This window comes from Halichoerus grypus, chromosome 4 (genome assembly GCF_964656455.1).
Source record: "Halichoerus grypus chromosome 4, mHalGry1.hap1.1, whole genome shotgun sequence".
Taxonomy (NCBI): Eukaryota; Metazoa; Chordata; class Mammalia; order Carnivora; family Phocidae; genus Halichoerus; species Halichoerus grypus.
The window spans coordinates 5,363,005-5,383,261 of NC_135715.1; positions in this window are offsets into that span (position 1 = coordinate 5,363,005).

Sequence of the window (20,257 nt, forward strand, 5' to 3'; positions counted from 1 at the left end):
CATGCCCACATCACCAGATTATGCTGGTAATGCCATGAGGTCATGTACGTGCGTAGTATGAACCAAAATGGCGGTTGCATTAAATTTGAATCTGAATTTGTTCTTTCCATTCTCTATTCCTTGAACATACCATCTAGTCCCAAGACTTTCCCTATTGTCTTTAGATAGAAGATTACCAAATCCTTTCTCTGCAGCCCTAAATTCCTGCCTGAATTGCATTGCTTGCTGAATATTTTCTCTTGGGCAGATCACACCAACTCAGTGTATTACATTATTGTATTTACCTTCAAACCAGCTTCAAGTCCCAGCTTCTTTTCCTCTAAATGATACAATTATCCTGTTCAGTTGCCTAAGGTCAAAATACCGTGTTTTCTTCAATTCGGTCCTTCCGTTCAGTAATGCCACGCCTACTGATCGTCTGCCCTGTGTCAGGCACAGCCTTAGCCCTTAGCATCCACAGTGATGAGCAACCCGCACGTTCAAACTGTCCAAACCCAATCTTCTTCGTTCTTCTCCTCCACTTGGCCAGGTCAGCTCAGCTTGGCTGTTACCTTCCTCTGCGTCACCACCGTGGCTCAAGTCCTCAGGTCCCCACCCTCCCACCAGGCTGCTATGTGGGTGCCACGTCCACAGGACTTCAACCGTTCCTTCCGCCTCTCGCAGGTGGCGCACACTCCTTAGTGCTCTGTAATGGGACAAAATCACCTTTCTCATCTTCTCCAGCACAGATCTTTGTGCTGGGACACAACGGGAGCTCTTTTATTCCTTTGCTTTGGCTTAAATCTCTTCTCTCGACTCCTAAAACATGGAGGAAAGTTTTTGCCTCCACTCCTGAAAACTTTGCTCATCTCCAAGGTAAGCTCTATTAACTTTCCTTCCCTAAAGACTTTATAGAACATTCTTAGCCCAGGGGCTGATACACTCATTCATTTTGACCTATGCTTTATTTTATGGGAAGAATATCGCAGGATTTTCCTGCTTATCAAATAGCATGTTTTCTTTTTTTAAAGATTTTATGTATTTATTTATTTGTGTGAAAGACGGAGCAGCAGGCAGAGGGAGAAGCAGGCTTCCCACTGAGCAGGGAGCCCGATGCGGGGCTTGATCCCAGGACCCTGGGATCATGACCTGAGCCGAAGGCAGACGCTTAACCGACTGAGCCACCCAGGTGTCCCTCAAATAGCATGTTTTAAGGTTGAAAGTACATCTATTGCCAGGAGCTGAAGTTGCTCTGCTTGGTGGCTTGAAACTTCTGGTCTGACTGTCACTTCTTACAGAACAGGACTTACGGACTGTTAATGGACTTCCAAATGAAAATAACTCTTCTGATCATCTGTCTTCATTGGCTAAGTTCAGACATGAGCTGTGACTCTTCTTTGATTACATATATACTTTTCTTTCCAATTTGTATTCTTTTTCAAAGAATACAAAATAGTTCTTGAGAGTTTGCATGTTTATTTTTGCGCTGTGGAGTTTCTGAAGAGGTTATGTTAAATGCTTGGAACAGATGTCAGAAGAAGTAAGTTTACAACAATTTTCTTTGTAATAATGAAAAAATATTTTCCTGACAAGTGAAAAAAAGTACACTGCAGATTTTTGAATAGACGGTGCAATGTTCCTACTGTTCATCTCTCTCTCCATACACATGCTTGTGCAGATATAAATTTATATACACTTATATATAAAACATATTTATATATCTATATCTATATTTATATTGAGAGATAGATTGAATTCAGAGCATCATCCTGCTTATATGAAAAGCACAATATGGTTTGGAAATTTTATATCATGTATTATGTTTGCATGTAAATAATTACTTGTAAAATCTAAGTAAAAATGATCGGCCTCCATAACCTTCAACAATTTATCACCAAAATGGCTGTGATATGCATCCAACAGGTAGGACTCTGAAGAAATCTTGAATAAAAATGGCCTTAAGTCTTTTCAGTGGTGACCTCAGCTCTTAAATTCACTGAAGTTTCTTTTCTGTAGCTAGGTTGTGATTGATTGTTCTGAACACAAACACCAGTAGATCAGAGAATTAATTAAGGGAAATCTAAATACTTCTCCTCCACTCCACTCGGCTTCTAGTGCCTGCTGGGCAGATGGATGCAGGCTGGTAAGCAGGTTATGGCTCTTTAGGGTGTGCAGCAAACAGCAAATGTTTCGATTGACAGGCCGAAGGGGTTTATTCTGAGAAAAGGCTCAGTTATGACCTAACAGCTAAAGACTAGCCAAAGAAATCAATCGCAGTTAATCTTTCTAATTGATAAGCAAATGTGTACTAAATTAAAAAAAAAACCCTAAAATTAAAAAAAAAAATAGGGAACTACACTAATATATAGTCTGAGAAAATGATTTCATAAAACTAACACATTTGGAGTTACAAATTTGTAATTTCACGTGAGATAAATTACCCTCTGCTCTTTTCATACATTTCTTTGAAGTAGATTTATTACCAAGAAAGTTTGCACTACAAATATTTGTACATTGAACTATATTTTTAAATGCACAGGGCACTACTACAAGGTTGTTTGGGGGGGAGAGATATTCTAAAATAGAGTGCTTTTTTTACCATTTATATAGTGCACCTTAATATATGTGGTATAACAAGTCTGTGGTCCCTTGTTTCCTGCTGCTTAGAAACAAATGGAAAACATTTCCTTTGTAAAATGTTTCAAATTGCTTTTTAAACTTTTTGAAATGTGAGTTCTAAAAATCCTTCCCTGAATGCACCCTCCTCTTCCCTTTAACCGCTGGATGTGCAGACCTTTGAGCTGTCTAGCCCAAGAGCCTCCCTCTCTCAACCTGTTATCACCTCGCTTGCCGGCTTACTTCCCATACAGAAGAGTTTATGATTTGGTTAACATCTGTTTCTTTCGCTCTTTTTTTTTTAAGTAGGTGCCACACCCAGTGTGGAGGCCAATGCAGGGCTTGAACTCACAACCATGAGATCGAGACTTGAGCTGAGATCAAGAGTCAGACGCCTAACCGACTGAGCCACCCAGATGCCCCAGCTTCTATTTTTATCAGTGTGTAGTGATTTTAGGAATGCAGATCGATTGCCCAGCCTTGAGGTTGAATCAGTGCCTATGTTTCCAATCGAAGTTCGAAGTTCATGAAAGAGAAAACAGGATATAAAGGTCGAGGAAGGTTGTCATCTCCTCCATTATATGGGTGAGGATCGTCCCCACCGAGCCCCCATTATATTCCCTGAAGCTCTACTGTATCTTAACTGTATATTAATTGTTTAATCCTCACCCACATCTGCCTTGAAACCCCAGAACCTAGACTGGCGCCTAACATTAAGAGAGCACTCACAAGCACTTTTTGAATGAAATAATAAATTAATGCATGTGTGGATGGATAAAATTATCCATGAATGTCTCTCTGAGCCCACGATGGATTATATTGCATTTTTCTCTTCCCTGTGATTGATCTCCGCCCCCCCCAATATGGTTCTTCTATGTGTAGACATGCTTTGGATATGGAAAGAAGGGTTGTTTGTTGATCCCCATCCTGAAAAACTTCCTTCTTGAGTGCAGTCACTTGCAACTGTGAATTTTGTATAACAAGAGAGGAGCATATAGACTGAGAGTTCAGAGGATCTCAGGAGTTATGTTCTACAGAGCTATCCCAACCGTATAGGGAGGCCCTTGTTTTCACTGATTCCTGAATAAAAGCCAGTATCCTTTGCTTTCTTCCAAAATAACAATTAAAGTTTAGGACACATCCTTGTTCTTGCTTGATAGTCTCCATGGTGGGGGTAGGGAGATAAAGAAGAAGCTTAACCCCTCGTGTCTTTCAGATAGCTCTCTACACCAGAAGTTCTTAATATTTTGGACTGTCAATGTATAATTTCCAGAAAGTTAAAAATATGTTCTGTGTACCCATATAGAATGAAGGTGTTCAAGGGTTTTATTTACCTCCTTAATTGGGGTGGGGGGGACAAGGAAGATGATAAATCTGGACCCAAGAACATCTGAGGAAGAGGGTTTTGGATACATCCTCTGGAGATGCATTAAAAAAGCTGAATATTAGAATGAGATATGAGTAAGTTAAATATAAAACTGATTAATATTCTATAGAACAACAAACACAAAAACAAAACCCAAAGTCTTTTGGGATTATTTTTTTCCTACCAAAAAGAAAGCTGCAATTAACATGTAACTTCATGGTGCCTACCCTGTAGTCAAAGAGCAAACAACCAAGTCAAACATGTTGAATAAGGATTGGGTGAACTTGATGAGCAATAACCCAATATGATATGGAAAAGACAAACAATTCACTTTTTTTGCCTAATTTCCAAGTTTCAAATAATTTTTCTTAATAGTGGTTAGCCTCTGAGAATTGATGAAAGTTATGGATCACTCACTCACAACATTATGCCTACTAATTTAGGAGGTTTGGGGTCTCCCTGAAGCCCATCCACAGGTCCCCCCGTGGTCCACAAACCCAAGAGTGGGAGCTCCTGGTCCTTATTCTCCATGGCTGAAACATGTGCTCAAGACAGGAGACATTTGGTCACAACCAGGCTGACCATGTATCTCGGTTTTCTTTTCAAGGAGAATGTGCAGGATACCCAGAACAAACAAAGTGGATTCAAACTCAAGTGATTGGGCCAGCTAACTCTTCGTCTCCAGCGTAGCAAAGAAGTGCCTTGCACTATGGTTTCAGCCTGCCAACCCCAAACAACAGCTAGCTGTGAGTGGCCACGGCCTTGTGCTCTGAGAGTCATCAAGCCACTGAGCTGCAAGTCAGTTGGCTCCGCAGGAAATGTGAGAAACTCTAGGCTGTATAGATGTGAAAATACAAGTAGGAAATAGGGGTGGAGCCATCATGACATAGGGCAGATAGAGAGAAGTCTGTCCCCTCTTTAACATACAGTGAAAAAATGCAACTGTTTAATACTGCTTTATGATGCTTTTCCTCATTTTCCAATAAATACTTTGGACATCTAAAAACTAAAAAAAAAATTATTTTCAGTGAAAATAAGGCACTGAGTTTTCATTTTCTAAGAAAGTTGTTGGTGCATTTGCATGGATTGGGTTGTTTTTCAAAGTCACCATCCACAGAGAGAGAGCAGCAGGGCCCTAATGATGTCATCAACTGCTTCTGAAAGAGCCCCAGTATCTACTTCCAAAGTTAGTTTTTATTTTTGAGACTTGACCCAAATATTATGCGACAGCTTTAGAAAAGGTCATTTACATATCACTCGGCAAAGCATGATGTTTCATTTAGATCAATGACTCTTTCAATTAATTTCACTTCTTTCTTTTTTTTTTTTTTTTTTTTAGTAATCTCTACACCCAACATGGGGCTGGAACTCACAACCCTGACATCAAGAGCCACATGTTCCACTGACTGAGCCAGCCAGGTAATCCACACTCTTTCTTTTTGATTCCAGATTTTCATATGCACCCATAAAAAGTGAAACCTTTCCATGTGTTGGCTCCAGTGGAGGAAGAATATGTCAAAGAGTTAAATAAACACCATCAGTTTTATATCGGTGCCATCAGGTGATCCAAAGGGGAAAGAAGTTAATCCTAATAAGAGTTCTAATTTTCATCCAGTTCACAGAATCAAAGGAAGGCTCTTGGAGTTTCTGTCAAAGGTGAAACATGATTGTAAATGCTATTATAAAGTCAAATGAAAAGTTCAACATTGAAGATAAGGCAATGTGTTGTTCTGTTTTATGTTTGTTTTTAATGATAACACATAATACAAATACAAATTTTGGTCAAGCACAGCTTTGTAGTAAAGCAATTCTTTCACTAAATTAAGAAACTTAGGAGCTTGGTGGTAGTGTACACATAATTCATAATTACATCCAAATAAGTTTTAGTATTCTATCAAATATAGAATGATTATAAATATTTTGATTTTTTTACACTTAGAAAGACTCAACTCTAAATTTTTGAAGGAAACTGATAAGAATACAAAAATCCTTTGGCATGGCAGTTCACTCTGCCACCCAGCATCAGTCAGGTTTTGAGATGTTTGAGCCTTTGAAGAATTAGTTTCTTTTTTTTTTAAAGATTTTATTTATTTATTTGACAGAGAGAGAGATAGTGAGAGCAGGAACACAAGCAGGGGGAGTGGGAAAGGGAGAAGCAGGCTCCCTGCCGAGCAGGGAACCCGATGTGGGACTCGATCCCAGGACGCTGGGATCATGACCTGAGCCGAAGGCAGACGCTTAACGACTGAGCCACCCAGGCGCCCTGAAGAAATAGTTTCATAACTAAAGTAATATTGAACTTTAGTTACAATTTTGTTCAAAGTCACATGAAAATTTTTACTCATGTTACTTAATATATTGAGTATCCAAAGAAAGTAAACTTAGGAAACTTTTAGCAAATGCAATAATTCAAAGCTTCCAAATTGGAAGATACTATAAATTGTTCCTAAAAAGCAAGAGATGAACCAAACAAATTAAGTGGTGAGAATTCAAAAGGTATTCAAGATTTAAATGTAATCTTTTATACCTGCATTTTGAAATAAATCGATTCAGCATAAATTTCATTTGATGGAGCTCCTATTTTTAATTGGGTAAATCAGTAATTTGTAACAAATTAAAGTAAACTAAGAAGCATCTAAATTTGATTCTCCTAAAAAGCACTGAAAAAAATCTTGCGAAAGTATCTGTTGAATAAAAGTATCCAAATGGAAGTATCGGGGAAAAGAGTTAATCTGAAATATTTACATAATTTAGTATGAAAACAAATCAGAAATGAGACTATTATCCATGTAGAATAATTTGCTTTCAGATTACCAGCTATCTTAGCTCCCATAAAAAGTGTATTTCCTCATGTAAAAATATTATGGTCATAAATGTATTTCCTTGCTCTGTCAGCTAAATGACTGGAAGCAATGATACTCCAGTAGCAATAAGCACACCTAATGGCTGGATCTTGGTTTCTAACACCATCCTCTAAGAAGAGAAATCATAATTCTCTTGGAATTGGCTGAACAGAGGACTGTGCAGCAGATATATTTGATGAGCCTGTAGAATCTGGCGGGGCCAGAAAACAAGGCAGTGCTAACAAGAATAAATACCTACACAGAAGGGGTTATGTCAATGGGACAGGGGAGCCAACTAAAGGAGCTCTCAATGGCCAAAACTGGAACAAGTTGAGCAACAATATAATATAGTATTGGAATAGAACCCAAATTATAAAATAAATGTCTAAATATCCATGAGATCCTACTAATATAAATAACTGACTAAAGAAACAAACAAACAAATAAACAAACAAACGGGAGAGACTACATGAATGTCCCATGCAGAATAATTCCAAATAATTTATGTGGATATTTTTCCCTCAAGGAGGTAGAGCATAACCCACTTCTGCTTAAGTATGGACTGTGAACAGTGACTTTCTCCCAAAAAGGACAGTATGGAAAGCTAGGGGGAGTAACTTTCTGGTGAAGAAACCTGACAAGGTTTCTGACTACCTCAATCATGTGATCTGTGTTGGTATCAACAGCGATAATTCATGCTGGTAGCATGTAACCTTGATATGATACAAGAATTAGACGACTTCTGTGCTCTTCCTCCTCAAAACATTTTATCCCAGTGCGATCTTGAAAACAAACAAACCAACAAACAAAAACTAGACAAATTCCAATAGAGGGGCATCCTGCAAAATATCTGACCAGTCCTCCTCAAAACGGTCAAGAGCATCAAAAACAAGGTTAAGAAACTATCATAGCCAAGAAGGACCTGAGGAGACATGATGGTTATGTGCTCTGTAGCATCCTGAAAAGAATCCTGGAATAGAAAAAGAACGTTACGTTAAAACAAAGTCGATCCGAATAAGCTGTGGACTTTAGTTAATAATAATGTGCCAATATCGGTTCATTAATTGTAACAAATGTATCATACTAATGTAACATATTAATAACAGGAAACTGGGTGAGGAGGTACATGGGAGCTCTCTGGACTATCTTTTTAATTCTTCTGCCATTCTAAAACTGTGTTAAAAGTAAAATCTATTTTAAGAAAATAATAAAAGTGTATATACAAGGACTCATATTTTCCCTTGCACCTTGAGCTACAATATAGCTCAGCTGAAAACGGCTGTATCCCCAACTCATTCAACTGGAAGGTCCCAATATTTTGTATATTCATTTGAAGATTGTCAATGTATTTCCACTGAATTTGAGCCAGGATTTCTTTCAAGAAACAATCCCAAATTTAAAAATACTACAGTATGCTATGATTTGGGGCAGTCAAAACCCTTAGTAAGTAGATATTTTGTAAAAAGAAATCATCATCTACAAAGAAGCGCCAATTTCAAATTCAGTAGCCATAGAATGATGCTTTGAAAAAAATTGCTGGTAATTTTACTTTAAAAATTAAAAATAATAATACACTATTGAAAAATGTCTTCAGAAAAACATCTGTGCCATATATCAATGTTAAATATCTTTGCTGTTTTCCCTCTCCTACAAATTACTTCTACTGAACTTACTCTTAATTTTAAAGACTCATAACCAGTGTGAGGGCATTCACTTTCTATGTATTCCTGATAGAGAAAGTTTTATATCTTGTGAATACTTTAGTGGAAAAAAAATCGCTTTGTACATTTTCCTAGTATCTAATCCGATGAATACCCAAGAAATAGTTTGCATTCATTTTATTTCTATTAATCAATCTCGTCTGATGCATCTTAACTCTTCATTCTTCAAATGAAGATATTCCCATTTCTAATCTTTTCACATTGAAGTATGCAAATATTTCATCCAAAGTATTTCTCACAGACATTGCCTTTATGTCTCCATTCAGAGTGGCTTTCTTTAACATTTTGTCACTAAATATCATCTATCTCTATCCGACCCATTCTTGCCATTGTACTCGCTCTGAGTAAGATTCTTTAGATCATGCAAAAAATTATCTTTCCACTGCAACAAAACTTGGTATTTGTTCATTTTTGCAACCAGAGAAATGTACCACACAATATGGCAGACTCCCACAAAACTGTTTGTAGGAGGAACTATAATTTGGACCAAAACCTGTCAGAAGGACTGTTGCAACAGTAGATTGAGGTTAATGAAATGAAGTTTCCAGAACTTGGGTAAACCCCAGAAACACTACGGTAAGCGGAGGAAGTCAGACACAAAAGACCACATATTATATGACTCCATTTACATGAGATATCTATAAAGGCAAATATACAAAGAAAAATATATATAAAGACCAGTGATGCCCAGGGTCAGGCGGTGGAAATGGATTGACTGAAAATGAATACCTTGCTTCTTTGGGTGATGGAAATGTTCTCAATCTGGATTATGGTAATGTTTTCTTAACTATGCAAATTTACTAGAATTCACTGAATTATACACTTAAAAGGGTACATTTAGTAGCATGTAAATTGTACCTCAATAACTTACACCTCAGTAATTTAAAAATGATGCTTGACAAGATGGCGGTCCAGGCGGGTAACTCAGCCAGTTTGACCTCATCAAGATAAATTTCTAAACTTGAGGGCTATTATAGTTACTTTGCCTCCGAATCTGCTCTGAATTTCACAGGGGGTGAATTGCAATCCTAATGTGTAGGAACAAATGTGTTCAGGCTGCTTAATACATGATAGAAACTGCAAAGTACTTTACGATGAATCAGCTCTACAGAGAGCTTCAGAAATTAATTATTCTGGATCTTGTAATTACTTTCAGTTTTATTCAGCCATTACTCCTTCACTTCTATCATTTCTGTTTGACAACTTTTAAAAAAATAACCCCTTATCTTTCTTCTTTTCATGTTTAATGTCAGCTAGAGTTTTAGATGCCCCTTTTCTTTTCATTAATGCAAAGTTCCTTTCTTTGTGTACATGAGACTACTGAGTTCAAGCAATTAGTTGTAGAAAAAGCTATGAAAATTTTATATTTCCAAGTGAACTGAAGCTCCTAACCTGTGAATAAATAAATGTCATTGATGGCTAGAAATCAATAAAGAAAAACTACAAGGAAGCCTTTGTTGCAAGAATGGGTGCTCTTAAGCAACCCTTAATTTCTGGATATTTATGGAAAGTATTCATGAATGTGAAACAAGGGCATTATTCCCTTCTTTGTATGATTGGGGAAAAGGACCAGAAAGGAGCCAGTTAATAAAAAAATTAAAAAGTCCAGTGGTGAGAAATTGAACATATCAACCATGAAATTGTGTTAATTTGATAATTAAAGTGTCTTAGTTCAAATGTAGATCCTGGACACTTAACAAAATGGTGACAAAATAATTAGGAATGAAGGCATATTATACACACATTAATAGCTGAAACGGATAAAGTGTAAAGCTCCCTTCAAGAAAATGCTTTTTGAACAGCACAGAGCAATTATGCATAGACCTTATATTATTTCATCATTCAAAGAGGATCTGGGAAGAAAGACATGGAGCCTTTCTAGTTCGGGTGAGTTCTGAAGGGCACAATCAGAAACAGAGGAGGACCGGAGATGAAAGGGAGGAGAGAGAGATGTAGAAAAGTAACAAATGAAGAAAGATGAGCATGAAACCATGGGGGCTTAGCCCTCCTCTGGCTTGCAGCTCCCCACTCCCTGCTTGGACTCTCCCCTTGCCCCAAGTCATCCTTTGACACTTTGTCCCTTCAAGATTTTCTCTAGTCTCTTCCTATATCCCATCTTCACTCCTTTCTTTCCTCTCTTCTTTTTTTTTTTTTTTTTTTTTTTTTTTTAAAGATTTTATTTATTTATTTGAGAGAGAGAGAATGAGAGAGAGAGAGCATATGAGAGGGGGGAGGGTCAGAGGGAGAAGCAGTCTCCTTGCTGAGCAGGGAGCCCGATGCGGGACTCGATCCAGGGACTCCAGGATCATGACCTGAGCCGAAGGCAGTCGCTTAACCAACTGAGCCACCCAGGCGCCCTCTTTCCTCTCTTCTTGTAAAAACATTCATTAAGGCCAGAAAACTCTTGAGAAAAATGAAAATGAATGGTTTAATTTCTATACCGACTTCAGAAGGTGGCAACGAGGAAAAGGGAGCAATGCATCACCTCTTTATAGCTCAGACGGGACCGCCACCTTCGGAGAAAATCGCAAACCAGGGGCTGGAAACAGAGGGCTTTCAGGGAAGGGGGTCATTCATTACAATACCTATTGTTCTGAGGCTGGGCGTGAGAGCAGATATTTGTACAGTTTCAGCTGGGTAATTGGGTTCTCTGGCTTTGTCTCTTTCCCTTGAGGAGTTTAAATTTTTCCTTTTAGAACCATAATAGAAAGATGAGTCAGTGGCCCAGTTTTTGAAAAAGTAGATTTTTTTTTAAATGTAGTTTACAGTATATTTGGAAAAGAAATGGCCCCAATTCATGCGAGGGTCTTCTCTTGTGCATAAAGCATCCATGAAGCTAACTTTGAATGAAGAGAAAAAGGAAACTAGGTACTATAATATTATATTACATATCAAAGCGATATTCATCCAGTGGTTTTATATTATCAAAACCACCATTGTACTTACTGTCCTGCGTCAGCCCCTGGTGTTCATGACTACTATTCATAATTATTATTATTATGGTATGTTCGTTATTATTTGCATTTTTACTTCTATTATGTATATAAGGCAATTGAGGTTAAAGATATTCGGTGGGGTCTTTCGTGTCATACGTTTTTAGACTGAAAAGCCCAATCCCTTCATCTTGCAAAGAGGAATAGAGGTTGCAGGGAAATCCGGGGCCTCGCCCAGGTTACCATGTTAATTGGGAGCAGACATGGAGCTAGAAGTCCGGCCTTCTAGCGTGCACTGGCCACTAGATGAAGCTACCTTCTATTTGGCCTCACAGTGATCCATCGGCATGGGAACAGGGGTATTTTACACGTGTTTGCATTCTTTTTAACTAGATCACAGGGCAGAGAACTCCTGCATACAAACTAGTTTGGATGGGTTGGCCAGGGCCAGAGACCTCAGAAGATTCTAAGGTCGAGATGGTAATTCAGGGGCAGCCCTGGGCCGCACTAAAGCACCTCCAGTATTCCAGGACCTGGAAGGTTTGCCAGGACAGCAATGAGGAACAGATACCGGGGAGGGGAGTGAGGAGGGTAAGAAATCTCAAAGTAGGCCCCTCACTCCTGTCTTTCTCCCCACGATTGCTGAATGCAGCTGGAGCTCTCTTCATCTCTTCTCTCACTCCCTATTTCAAGTCAGCTTTCCTTCAAAGCCTCAGTCATTCTCCTTGATATTTTCTGAAAAAACAAGAGCGCAATCTCACCCACTGCCCTGTAAGCACACATGACGTTGAGGCAGGCAGTGGGCATCTGCGGGCTCCTTTATCATTGACATTCCCGAATGTGGATGCACATCACAGCATGGCCCCAAAAAAGAGAAAAGAGCAGATCCTCATGAATATTTTCATAATCAATCTTCGTTTTCAGAGGTGTTTTATTTTTATGACATTTCTCAGAAAAAACTCAGGATACGTTGCATTAAAGTTGATTTTCTGAGAGAGCAGCTCTTTATTACTTCCCTCTGGTGGCTTCAGGCCAGTGATCCCACCTCTCTGTGTCTTCCTTTCCTCCTCTGTGAAGTGAGGCTAACAACAGTCCGTACCTCAAAGGCTGGCTGTGAGGATTAAACGAGCGAAAATTCAAAGCCTTTAGAGGAATGACGGGTGCATGATCAGACCCAAATAACAGCTGTTTACAATTTTTCCCTGGAAAAATGCTAAAGTAGTAGATGAATTATCATACACATTCTAGATGAGATTATCTTCTAGAATAATCGGACCTGGTTAACCATGGACTGTTCACTATTGTTTGTCCATTGTCCATGGATCGTAAGACACCAGACAGCCTTCCATACCCCCAGGTCTGCTGGACTCCACGCTCACGTCCAGTCCTAGGGGCGCAGAACTTTATCACCAGTCGGGGGGCGGGGGGAGGGGGGTGTTTGAACTTAGGTCTCGATCTTTCCGCCTTAGCACTCAACCCACGACTCTAGGAGATCCACGGGTCTGATGTTTGTAGTGTTCCTTGGAAATAGTTAACATTTGCGAGGTTATCTTTATTATGGAAATTAATACTTTCACTGTTTTATTCATTAATATTTTAATATGTTTACGATAAGACTCGACCCAAACCAATTTCCAAATCAAATCTGTCCCTTAGTAATTTGATTTGTCGGAACAGAGAACAAAAGCATTACCAACAGAGTACTTTGAATGAAATTATAATTAATTAGGCATCCGAATGCACTAACTAATTTTGGATGAGTAATTAGATGACTAATTATGTTGAAAACAGAACTGTGTGGTTAATGAGATGACCACGGCCAATTCCACCCACAGAGAATTTTTTCTATTAGTTAAACTTCTGACTGTGTTTGATGATCCAGGGTCACCTGTTGCACGAAAAGATATGGAGAGGTGTGAGTTGAGCCTGTTTTGACTTGCACTTTCCATTATACACCAGTTTAAAGCCTCTTTCCAGATCGTGTGTTCCATGACAATCCTCCGCCGATTTATTGGCATGCCATCTCTTTCCTTTGATGCCCCTCACACATACATACCTCCCCAACCCCACTTACAACCTACGATAATTGCTTGACGTTCCTAAATATAGCAACAAGGTATTGTTCCTGGTTCAGTGTGGGATCTACACAATGATACATTAACCAAGAAGAGAAATAACACATTGATTGGGCTATAGATAAATCTTCATCCATCCAGGAGAAGTATCTGAACTAGCAGTTTCTCCTTTGAAAAGGGAGACCAGCTCAGATCACAGGCAACCTTGAAGCACTCAGTGGTTCCGCTTCATGCAGCTGGTTCTAACTAGCACCTACTTGGCAGAAAGCTACATTCAGGATTTCTGGTTTTAAGTTCAAACCAATATTTCATAGCAATTGTGTTGTCAGAATTCAGGTCAGGAAGATGGCAGATGTTAATTTAAACCAAAGAAGCAAAAACAAACTCTTTTCCCTTTTTCTTTTTTTATCCCGGAATTGGCAGCTCTGCACAAATTCTGAACACAAAATCAACTGCAAGTGGGTTAGAGATACATCATGTAGAGGAGACTTTCCGAAGGTATTTTGGTGTCTGGGAAATACAGACTAGATTCTAAAACCAGGCAAATCATAGGATGGTAGGAAAAGGGACTGTCTTTGTACGTCAGAAAGTAATACTGTTGATTTGCTTCATTCTAAAGAGCAAGCTGAAAATCATAACGAGCCCAGCTTTTGTGAAAACGCTTTTCCTGGTCCATACTAACCAGTGAGCCAGATGGCTAAGATCAGTCCCCAGAGAAAGGCACCAGCCCTCGTCTCTTCTTGTTTCCTTAGACTTTGAAAGGACTCCCCTTTCAGAAGGGGAGTCTACACAAAATAAGTATTCATACCTGGAATCCAGGTAGAGTCGAATCTACTCTCTGATTAAAATCAAGATTCCCCATCCTTTTAAGGTAAATGCAAAATGGAGGGAGGAGCTTATGAATGCACATTAATATATCCGTATGCGGGCATCTGGGTACGGGCAAATAGCTAGGCATTGGCTTTTCTCTTCCATCTGTCTGTTTGTTTCAGAGGGCAAAGAAAGACCTACGACTGAACATCTCCCTGTTCTATCTTAAGAGAGCATTATACCTCATAATTCCTTACATTCTTCAGAGTCCTATCTACTGAATGAAATTGGGACTTATTAAAGCAAAGCAATTATTAAAAATTATCTGTTGTATTCCTCAAATCGGTCACCAGTTATTTGACTAGTGTTTGAAGATTATCAAGTGGAATTACCTGTCTGATCAATATTCTGTTTCTACGACACCGATAAACTAGGTGCGCCCCTGGTTCTTTTTATGGCTTGCTTGTTGACCAAACATTCCCACAGAGCCTGACCGTCACCCCCAAGCAGTTCTTAGGTCTGTGAAGTGATAATCTTATCTGGTTTGCCATTTTATTTTGGTTCTTTCTGCTGACCTTTTCCTTGCCCAAGAAAGCTTTCAAAAGTGTGGGTCTTCTACCTGAGGATCTTGAGACATTATTTACCTTAGATTAGGCACTTTGGAAGGTCTTGCTGAAGGAGACACCTCATGCTTCCACATCCTGCCCGGAAAAGATCACTTTAGATACTGCGGGTGGCACGTGACCTATCTCCCTGCAGAGAGTGTTGCACTTAAGGAAAACTGGTGACTTTTGCTTCTGCCAGTTTAACCCCAAAAGCAAAATATGGAAGCCCACTCTGTAGTTTACTCCTCTATGAGAAAAATAAAAATAAAAAAAGAAAGCTTTGAAAGAGAAAGGCGATTCTACACAAGTCCTGATGTGGAAATATAGGCCACATTTGGGAACAGGCACAAGAGAATCCTAAGAATTGTCTTAGCTTGTCCTCTTTTCATGTTAATTTGTCCCAAGTTGGGCAACATGATGCACTCTCCTTTAAGGAAACAGTTCCCCTGACTTCAGAAGGCTAGGCATTGTTTCCTTTCTGGACCGGAGACTTACTAGAAAAATCTATACTGTGACAGAAAAGCTGCAAATATGAACAGACAAAGGAATTCAAAAGAGTCATGTGCTTTTCTGTTTTTTAAAGGTATAACTTTAGCAGCCACTGCCCGGCACCTTTTCACAACCTGAGAATGTTCTGTCCACTGGTCCTGTGTCTATGTCAGTGTTAAACGTACTAGGGAAGATGGTACGAGAATTAGACGATTAAGAAAGAGTGTTTACTCAGTCCAAAGTGCTACTGCCAATTTAAGTGGCTTTCCATACCCCAGGAGTCTATACATAATCCTGAGCTCATTCCAGTAAGTCCAACTTAACAAATATTTATTGAGTGTCCCTAATATGTGCTGAAGATATGCTTGGTCTTATGGAACAGAAAATACTGGAATTCAGGAGAAAGAAAAAATAGTTTGCAATTTATTAACGACCAGGAGTTAACTCAGAGCTAATGTGTGTCAGTTCATGCTGTGCGTGTGCGTGTGTATCTGCCTGTATGTGCATGCGAGTGTGCGTGTGCGTGTGTGTGTGTATCTGCCTGTATGTGCATGTGAGTGTGCGTGTGCATGTGTGTGTGTGTACCTGTCTGCATGTGCATGCGAGTGTGCGTGTGCGTGTGTGTGTGTGTACCTGCCTGCATGTGCATGCGAGTGTGCGTGTGCGTGTGTGTATCTGCCTGTATGTGCATGCAAGTGTGCGTGTGCGTGTGTGCGTGTATCTGCCTGTATGTGCATGCGAGTGTGCGTGTGTGTGTGTGTGTATCTGCCTGTATGAGCATGCGAGTGTGCGTGTGCATGTGTATCTGCCTGTATGTGCATGCGAGTGTGCGTGTGCGTGTGTATCTGCCTGTATGTGCATGCAAGTGTGCGTGTGTGTGTGTGTATCTGCCTGTATGAGCATGCGAGTGTGCGTGTGCATGTGTGTATCTGCCTGTATGTGCATGCGAGTGTGCGTGTGTGTGTGTGTATCTGCCTGTATGTGCATGCGAGTGTGCGTGTGTGTGCGTGTGTATCTGCCTGTATGTGCATGCGAGTGTGCGTGTGCATGTGTTTCTGCCTGTATGTGCATGCGAGTGTGCATGTGCATGTGTGTGTATCTGCCTGTATGTGCATGCAAGTGTGCGTGTGTGCGTGTGCGTGTGTATGCACGTTTGTTGTGTGTGTGTTCCACATTTGCTGAAGGCATGTATTTTCTAACTTATGTCTAATTCAGATTGGTGTCTTTTCTCAACTCTAAAGCAAAAATTCTTCTTTTTAAGTTTTATGTGTGGTTAAACTATATTTGCTTTTATGCGTTGCTCATTACAGAATTCTACTTGGTATTTGCATTGAGGAACCTGTTTCCCTAGCTTTTTGATACAGTACAGTACACATTTTTCCAAAGCAAATGCATCAAGCATGTAGAACGGGCTTTACATTTTGTATTTAAATGAATGAACTTCCTGGCTATGTTTGTCTGATCTGTGAACATTTATTTTTTAGTCCTTTGTAGAAAGGACATAAGTTTATATTGACCACAAGAATTAGTGTTCCAAATAGAGTTACTTCTGTATGTAACATTTCATGTTGAGGATGTAAAGTATGTCTTCACTACAGTTTATTTATGGGGACATTCACTGAGGTCCATGTTTTAACTGCAGCGGAATTCCTTAGGCAAGTTACATGTCAATATACATTTATAAAAGATGGAAGTCTCCAGAAAATGAATTGAAAGAAGTCAAGAGAAGGGTATCACCCTTTGTCTTTTAACAAAAATTTTCAGACATAGGTGGTCAGTGAATTCTATTGTTTCCAAACTTACGTTTAAAAGATTAGAATGACTTTATTGTGTTTTATTGCTTTATAGTTTGTGGGGATATGATAAAAGACTATTAATGCTACACATGGGTAAATTCTTTCTGATAATTTATTAACTACTCCCCAATTAAGCTAACGCAGACCTCAGAGGCCATGAAGTGGAAAACAGGTGTTAGATCCCCTTTAGCCTGCACCAGATCCAGAACTGTTACTTCAGTGTCAGGCACGTGGTGGGTGGGCACTGAATGGTACTCTGGTGGATGCTACCCAAACACAGATGTCATGGTTTTTACAACAAAACAGAACAAAACAAAACAAAGCCCAGAAAATGGCTATACGCTATTAAGAACTCATGAGTTGAAGTGCCTAAGAGTCAATGATCGATTCTAAATTGAAAATGGAGAAATCGACCAAAAAAAATGTTAGACATCGTTTCTTCATTCCATTCCTGGTTTCATATAGACCTTAACAAGTCACGTCCTTTTGCCTGGTGTGCTGCGGAGAAGGATTAGCATCATCACTGCAATTTTGTTGTAGCATACCCCATCTCTGTCCATGCATGAGAGCCATTAAGAAGGACTTGGTCCAAGGTCAAGTATAAGTTCAGCTGCAGAGGTTCCTCCAAGCAGGTAAAATTATGATTATTTCAAGATGGCTTGTGTTCCCCCATTAGCTGAGGTCGAGAGCCCTCGCAGCTGTCCCACAGCTGGGAAGGCACCTGGCTTCCCACCATCGCGGGCTGAGCCCTCACGCCACTCTGGAGCCTCCTACCCTTCCCCACTGGGGAGGTGGGGACGAGGACTGGGAATAGAGTTCAGAAGTTGAAGTCTTCTCTCCACTCCAGGTGGCTACATAACAAATACCATCCTATGCAGATCTAAAGGATCCATTTGTCAACAGGAATTCTTCAAAGCAATGGTATGTAATGTTACTTCCAAATACTAAAAAAAAAAAAAAAATCCATATATGGTAAATGTACTTAAAATAGTTAAAAATTATTGATTTATGAAAGTGAGATATTACTCATAATCCCCGTCAGTTGAGATGCAAATAGTTAAATCCTATATTTTAAATCACCATTTTAATCACATTTTGTAAAAGCAGGGACAATAAGAGCACATGATCAAAACATTCATTTATTAACCTGTATGCATTTGGCCAAGAAATCTGAAAGAATCTGACATACCGGAGCTACAGTATGGAGTAGAAACCAGGCCACTGGATGACATGTCTTTATTGTTGGTCAACTTGGAAATTAAAGGACTTAAGTAAATTCGGAAAATATAAATCGAGGAAAAGTTTGAGATCAAGTAGATCCAATAGATGACATGGATGCATGTGGGAACTGAGCAACCTGGAAAGACTGGGAATGGTGAAAAATATGTAGTTTCTTCTTCAAGAGGCAAACAGTCCGGGATGGGAAAAATCAATGTTCATGAGTAATAGGATGGAAAGAGGAATTAGCAGTCAGGAAAGGGTTGTTTGAGCTGAGGATAATAGTATCTGCACTCCTAATAATGAATAATCATATAAAATAATTATTAATAATTCAAATTGGAATACTGACATTCTTATACTTAGGTCTTTAAAATGCAACCATACTGGGCACCTGGGTGGCTCAATCAGTTAAGCATCCGACTCTTGATTTCATCTCAGGTCATGATCTCAGAGTCATGGGATCGAGCCTTGCATCAGCGTTGGGCTCCTCACTCAGTGCGGAGTCTGCTCGAGATTCTCTCTCTCCCTCTCCCTCTGCCCCTCCTCCCCGCACGCTCTCTCTCTCTCTCTAAAATAAAATTCAACCATAGTACTGCCATTCAGACTGCTGTCATTTCTTGAATTTTGTGCAAGTTCTACACCACCAATCAACCCTGAGATAACAGAACAGCTATTACTGTTCCTGGTTTACAGGAAAAGACACTAAGGACCCATAGAAGCATGGCAGCTGTATTGCAGAATTCCAGTGGGCACTAGTCACATTATAACTATCAAGTGTCTTTCATCAAATAGCAAAGATGGTTAATGACAGAAGTGGATCTCATTGGCAAAGCTTCAGAATGTGGGCATTAGAGTCTCGTGGGTATTTCCCAGCTGGGTGGTCTCGATCCTGATGTTTATCATCATCGTCGTCATTTATTCTTTGTACTTGTCTCCTAAACTGCAAAATAGGATAATAGTACTTGTTTCACACATATGTTGGGAGGATTAAGGTAGTACACATGCAAAGCACTTAGTACAAAATAGACATTTAATAAATAGTTGCAGTTTTGTAAATATTATTTAAGAACTAATGTCTTCTGATTTTTAGGTGAGAACTCATTTTGATACATTGAGCTTCTTATTTTTTTAAATGGGTGGATTCCATATAGCTATATCTTTTTTATAGGTATTTTGCATGTAAAATGCAGACGGATACACACACTCATACACATAATAAACACACTATAAACTTCCACAAACTCACATACTTTGTAAAATCTGTGAGAATTTGTCCAGCTGGAATTTGCATAATAATCTTTACTGAACATCAAAAACTTTGCTGTTGCAATAGCTTAAAAATTATTCCATTTTTAGAGTAGTCTAATTATGGGTTATATAAGTTTGTGTCATTAAATTGTTATCAAAAATTAAATTTGTAAAACGCAGCTGAATTAGTATGAAAAAAAATGTTTCCTTTCAGGACAATGTAATGATGGTTTTAACTTTCTTTAGAAAATTTCTTTAAGTTTAATTTACTTAATCTGAAGATAATTAAAGATAATAAAACAAAAAGTCATACAAAATTTAACTTCCAATAGATTAAAAAAAAAAAGAATCATTATTGGGGCAGGAAGAAAGGGGACATTTCACCTTTAAAATGTGGCTCTTAGCTTTGATAATGTAAGTTTTCAATAAAATCTCTTCCAAAAGAAGTTCAATCAAATGAAAAAGCACCCAAGATGTGTATGATTAAAAGGTATCAGCAGCCTAATCCATCAATGTGTATTCGGGATATTGCTAATACACCCATAAATAAATCCT